The following is a 6091-nucleotide window of genomic DNA, read 5'->3' on the forward strand; positions in this document are numbered from 1 at the left end:
TTCTGATTGAAGATATGAAATCATATTTCAACGTTGCCTTCAGTTTTCACTTCTTAAAGCAGGCAACTCTTGTGTAATAAAATGTGACAGAGCTCTACGCTCCCACGGATTAAGAAAGGATTCGACCACAGAAAGCATCTCTTGTGCATTCCGTCGAGGATGCGGCATCCAATGCCCGCTTCAACTGAGTGGGGTTGATAAATTTGCCAATGTGCATGTGTCAGTACACAACAAAAGAAAGTGATGTACCCCCCTCCCCTGCGGGCTATACACTCTCCCCTTCCATCACAGCCATTTGTCAAGGAGTCGCCAAGATTAACGCTCGCATCATAGTTATATCTGTGCCATGGTCCCGAATTAACTTTGATATGTCCATCACATGAGGGAGGTATGCCATTTGCATCAGCAGCAGCATCATCCCCTCCCCCCCCCCCAAAAAAAAAAAAAAAATGCAGCTGGTCACAAAATGAAGAAGATGGATGGTCACTGCTCTGCTGGTGGCTAGTGATTTTTTTTTTTTTTTGGGGGGGGGGGAGGGGGCATCTTTCATCATATGACCATTGCATGGAGGTGTGTGGTATGGCAAACACGTCATAAACAGTTTTCCAAGGCTTGATTGATGACAGCACTACATCACTGCCATAATTAGATCGTATCAGCAAGAGTTATGAACGGAGCAGGGAGGAAAAACAATAGCTGGCTTTACAAACAAGCTGTGTTATGGCTGAACTTGAAGCTGGTTCAAAGCCGTCAATCTCTATAAAGATGACAGTTAGACTTCCAAGTTGCGGATGATGAAATGACTTTTCTAATTTTTGAGTTATCATTGATACTCCTGACCACAAGGTTTCTTGTGGTTAAGTTGTGGAAAGCTCTGACTCTCAGTGAAATGTACACCACTGTGGAGCATTGTAGCTACATTGTAGCAAGCTATTCAATGCAGTTATCAATGAGCTCGTGGGTAAACTTTACTAATATGAAGCCATGTTATTCCAGGCAATGAACGACTCAAACTATTTGAAAGCCATCAAATAACAGTCTCAGTACAATTTACCGTTCTGCACTCTCTGTCTGCTGTCCACAAGCTAGTTCAATTCAATTCAATTCAATCATAGTTTATTTCCAATCATCGAAAATCAAAAAACATAGTACAAAGTATACATGTGATGAAATATTGTTCAAACGTTTGCATAAGATTCATGTAATATATATACGAGACATATTATAGAACAACATATAGCATGTACAATATTTAGGAAAACACTGTATAAATACTTCGTGGGCGAGCGGAAAATAAATTCGATTATGGAAAATAGTGATCCACTAAAAAGCATAGCTTGTCGAACGTGGATCGCTAGACAAATAATGAGTAAATTATATACTATTCTATAACAATATACATGTAATTATTTTGAGATACACCGGTTGGGAAAAAATATAGAATACCAATGCTAGTGCCCGGACACTGCTCACTGAACCACGTGTACCGGGAAAATATGACAAGGACAACACGTTCGTACACACATTCGATTACCCACACGTATACACTGTAAGACGTGAGACAGTACCAAGAGGAGAGAAGACGGTAACAATACAAGTCTACGAAGAACAAGAGACAGGAAAGGAAGAGGAGAGAAGAAAGAAGAGAAGTCTGCACACAGAACACGCCAAGTGCTGCGACATCAGGACAAGTGAAGGCTCAAGCATGAATCAAAACAATTTAAATTATCTAAGATTATAAGTAGAAAGTAAATATTTTCTAAGTTTGTATTTAAATGTAACAAATTTGGGGGAATCTTTTAAACTATTATCTAAATTATTCCAAAGTCTGGGTCCGGTATAAAGAAATGTATTTTGGGCATGTGCGGTTCTCATTAATGGAAGATGAAATTCTTCGGATCGTCGCGTGGGATAGTTATGAACATGACTATTTTGATGAAATGAATCATGGAATATTTTAGGTAAAAAGTTACTGTTGTAATTAAACATAAACTGGCCAAGCTGAAACACATACAAATCATTTACTTTTAATATTTTATGGTCAGAAAACAAAGCATCTGTATGTTCTCGGGTATGTAAATTAAAAACAATTCTAAGCGCTTTCTTTTGCAGTAAAATTAGTTATCACCAATTAAAGTAGTTATCACCAATGGTAAACTGTAGATATTGTACTTTCAGCTAATTTCTTCAAAATTTTGTGTGAATCCTTGCTTGCAGTGTGCTTTCAGATTTAATCATTCAGTGGTACTTGTTAATAAAATTCTATTTAGCAGTAGTATTACACCAATGCTGTAAATTCTATTTAACATTCTGAAAGTTTCAGTGAATACTATACATATCTGCATCCAAGACTGGATATTCATACAAACAAGACAGACCAAGAATTGGCCCATGAGAAGGTATTACAGGCTAGCATCATAAAACTTTATAATTTTGGCTGCAAAAATCAATATTATTGATAGTATTATTGATAGTATGATCTTAATACCAGAATGGATACTCCAGTACCAAAGTGTCTAGGCTCTAATGACTGTTCCATGCACAAAACAGCACACCATGACATTGATATGGGGGAACAATGTCTTTTAATTTGACAATTTTGCTGTGACACATTATCATTATGTCTATGACGCCTTCCCTAGGCTGTATGAACATGGTGCTCCTGATGCAAGAAGCAGATCAATGGGAGGCACACAAACTTTCTACCCTGGAAGTTTGCAGAATCATTCACTGCGTGCTAAACTGCAAAGCCATGAATCTAGGCTAAAAGGATTATCTGCGCTAAAGTGCCAATGACTTGTAATCAGACAAATCAATTGCCAAATGAAATTTTCAGTGAGGAAGAGAAAACTATTCAGTATGCAATTTCTGCATCACTCAATTTTTGCTACTGGAAGAGCTACGGTAGAGAGAAAAAAAAAAGAAACACACAAAGCAAACCAGCAATCAAATAACTGATTTCACAAATTTTGTGAAACAGTGCACTCCATTTTAACAAACATGGCTTTGACAAAATTTTGTTACAATAAAGTAAAAATTCAGGTCCGAAAATCATAATGTATGAATCATTACATACTTTATTTGTTCAGGTTCAACAGAATTTTGATATTTATAACAAAAGAAAACTGCCAGTCCAGAGGACTTTATCATAACGGGCTGGAGTTGCCTACACAGAGATCTGAGCTGGTTCTATCCTCCGTCTACACAGAGATCTGAGCTGGTTCTATCCTCCGTGTTCCACAGGTGGTCACATCCTGCAGACTTGATACATATATTACTGGTTCCAGTAGTACCTATTGACCGATTCTGTGACGCGCTATGTGTATTTTTGGCATGGGCGCAGCCATACTGGGTGTATCAGCAGACCCCCCCTCCGCACTCCCCCACCCCTCTCCCTACATTAGCACGCGCGCAGAATGAAAAACTGCTTTAGCCAATGGGCGTCTCGTACTGAGTGCGCGAATGCTTGCTAGTGCGCGAACCTTTGTTACGAGTGCGTGATAAACATGTTGCCCCGAGGTGGGGGAGAGCAGGGGGGGTCGGCTGATACACCCACTATGGCTGCACCCTGTGCCGTAAAATGTCTGCTGCCCTCAACGAACCCGAATCGGTCAATACAGTGGGTTTAGATGCACCGGTTGTCATTGTTAGTGTGGCAATGATTCTGGTTATGCATCATCCCCTCCATAGACCATAATTCTTCCTCCGACTCCTCTCCACCCTTAACTCTCATTTACCTCCATTCTGTCTCTGTCAGTTAAATCATTTGGCTCCTGACAGTCAAATAATAACGTCAACATTCATCTAGTTCTACCATCCTCTGAAAAATAAAATACCAAAAAATCAATGAAAGTAATAAGCATTCTATAGCTGTCACTGACACACAGTTTGTTGCTGTCAATGTCTACAGCAAGATTATGTCACATCTTTATCATTTGTGTTGTTGTTGTTGTTGATGTTGTTGTTGTTGTTGTTGTTGTTGTTGTTGTTGTTGTTTTGGGTGCGATGTTGGAGTTGGCGCTGCCTTAAGGGTTTATTCAAATTTTGACACCAAGCTTGTGTTTGTCAATCAGACACCACAAGGAGCACTTGGCCCACAGTAGCCTTTTTAGGCATGGAGAAAGTATTTTTAAATCAGTGAGATATCTCTGCCAAGGAAATGTGCTAATTTCTAATTTCCCAGCATAAGTTTAGAGAAACTGCCATTGAACTTAGGCCAAGCACGGTAAGATGGCCAAGTACAATAAGATGAACAAGAAGAGAGAGCAGTGGCTTTGATTGCACTAGTATGGGGAATGGGACATCATAGAATATGGATGTAGACAAGACCAGGATGAACACCAACATCATTGGATGACCAATGCAGAAAATGAGTCAACATTCTACTGCTCAATGCAATGAAGAGAATCTTGCAAATGAAAGCCCTGCTACTATTGCTGAAAGAGATTCATGAGAATAATGCTAGTTTTCAGTTATCCTTCACACATTTACCTCTCGCCCCCATTTCAATCAACAAACAAGAACTCACGGTCGCATCAAGAGAAGAAAAGCATGGACAATCTTTATTTGCAGAGCTTGTAAGAAAAGACTTAGGTACATATAAAAGGGGATGCATTTTCCAACATTGATTATATATGAAAAATACATCCATGTACATTATATAAACTTCTATATCATTCAATCACCTTCATATTACTACTCTTGGAAAGGAGGTCAAAAAATATTTCATATGTATATCAAACTGGCATAGTTGGGTCATCTAAGGTGGTGCCCTCATAAAGAACTAGCAAGCAACCTATGTTTTTGTTGTGCTACAACCTAGGATGTGCAAAATATTTCCAACCAAAAACAAAAACAAAATCAATCAAATTTGTGCGTGACACATGCCTTTTGTGCTGATGTACAACAAGACATACTTTACTATCTAGCCAATTGTATGATGTCAGGATATTTGCTTAGATATAAATCTCCCTGTACCATTTTTTCAACCCTCCAGACATCCATGATTCATTTGAATACATGGTGTTTTTGGTTGCCTGTACAGAAATAAAGGCATCTACATACTACCAGCAGTCAAAAGTAAATGGTTACTACCAAATAAGAAAGGAAATGGGAAGAAATGGATAAAGAAATGTAAAAAAAAATGAAAGGTGAAGCAAGATAAAACGCAAAGGTCATCTATGCCTAATGGCAGTTTAATGACAATTCCACATTAAAGAATTTTGTGTTTGTGTGAAAAAGTGTGTGCGTGTGTAAGTATGTGTCTGTGTGCGTGTGCCTAGGGACCTACTAACAAGATACTGAAATAACATGCACCATTCTCTTTTTTTTCTCAATACATTACACTTAGATTCTAGCTTGCCTGTCAAGTTTGTTGCTATACTCGGCAAACCTCTGGAAAGCTTCGTTCGTCAGGAATAGCCTTTTGTTATCTATAGAGTTTCATGCACTGTGAATAGCGAGCTTTAGATTTGCGATGTAAACATTATGAGGAAAAAAAACTGTTCTGCGCATGCGCAAGATCGCTTACCAAAATCACTCTGACATCATCTGAGTTTTTACGTCAGTTCTGGGCAATTTTAGCAGACGCTTACTTTCACAATGCAGAGAACAACTGTGATGCCATTATGAGATCAGCTAGCTGTTCTAGCTCGTCACGAGAAATTTCGCACACCACGCACAACAAATGGGGGGGCTATTTTACTTTTCATAGGCTACGTCTTCACAAAATCTAAAGCTACATTGTACTTTGCAACACGACACTGGGAGAGAGGAGAAGGGTCAACTCAACTGTCATCTTAGCGTTTGGGTCGCAATCTAAAGCTGCCTAATAAGTTGGTTAACAGAGCAACAGTGTAAGTTACTTATAGAAGCTTTATCTGACTGTCTGTCAATGACTGCATCCCCACAGGAGACCTTGATACATATATCAATTTTCACACTTTGGGGAGGGGAGGATGAGTTATATAGTGACATATTTGTGTCATTGTATGTGCAAGCCTCACAGATGCAACACCTCCACTCGTCATCCAGTACACAGTGCATGACCTTTGGTGGGCTCTGTCCAGATGTGAGTGATCAGAAGTCCAAG

Source organism: Diadema antillarum, unplaced genomic scaffold (assembly GCF_040938485.1).
Source record: "Diadema antillarum isolate AM-2024a unplaced genomic scaffold, OU_Dant_1.0 seq00001703_RagTag, whole genome shotgun sequence".
In the NCBI taxonomy this organism is placed as follows: Eukaryota; Metazoa; Echinodermata; class Echinoidea; order Diadematoida; family Diadematidae; genus Diadema; species Diadema antillarum.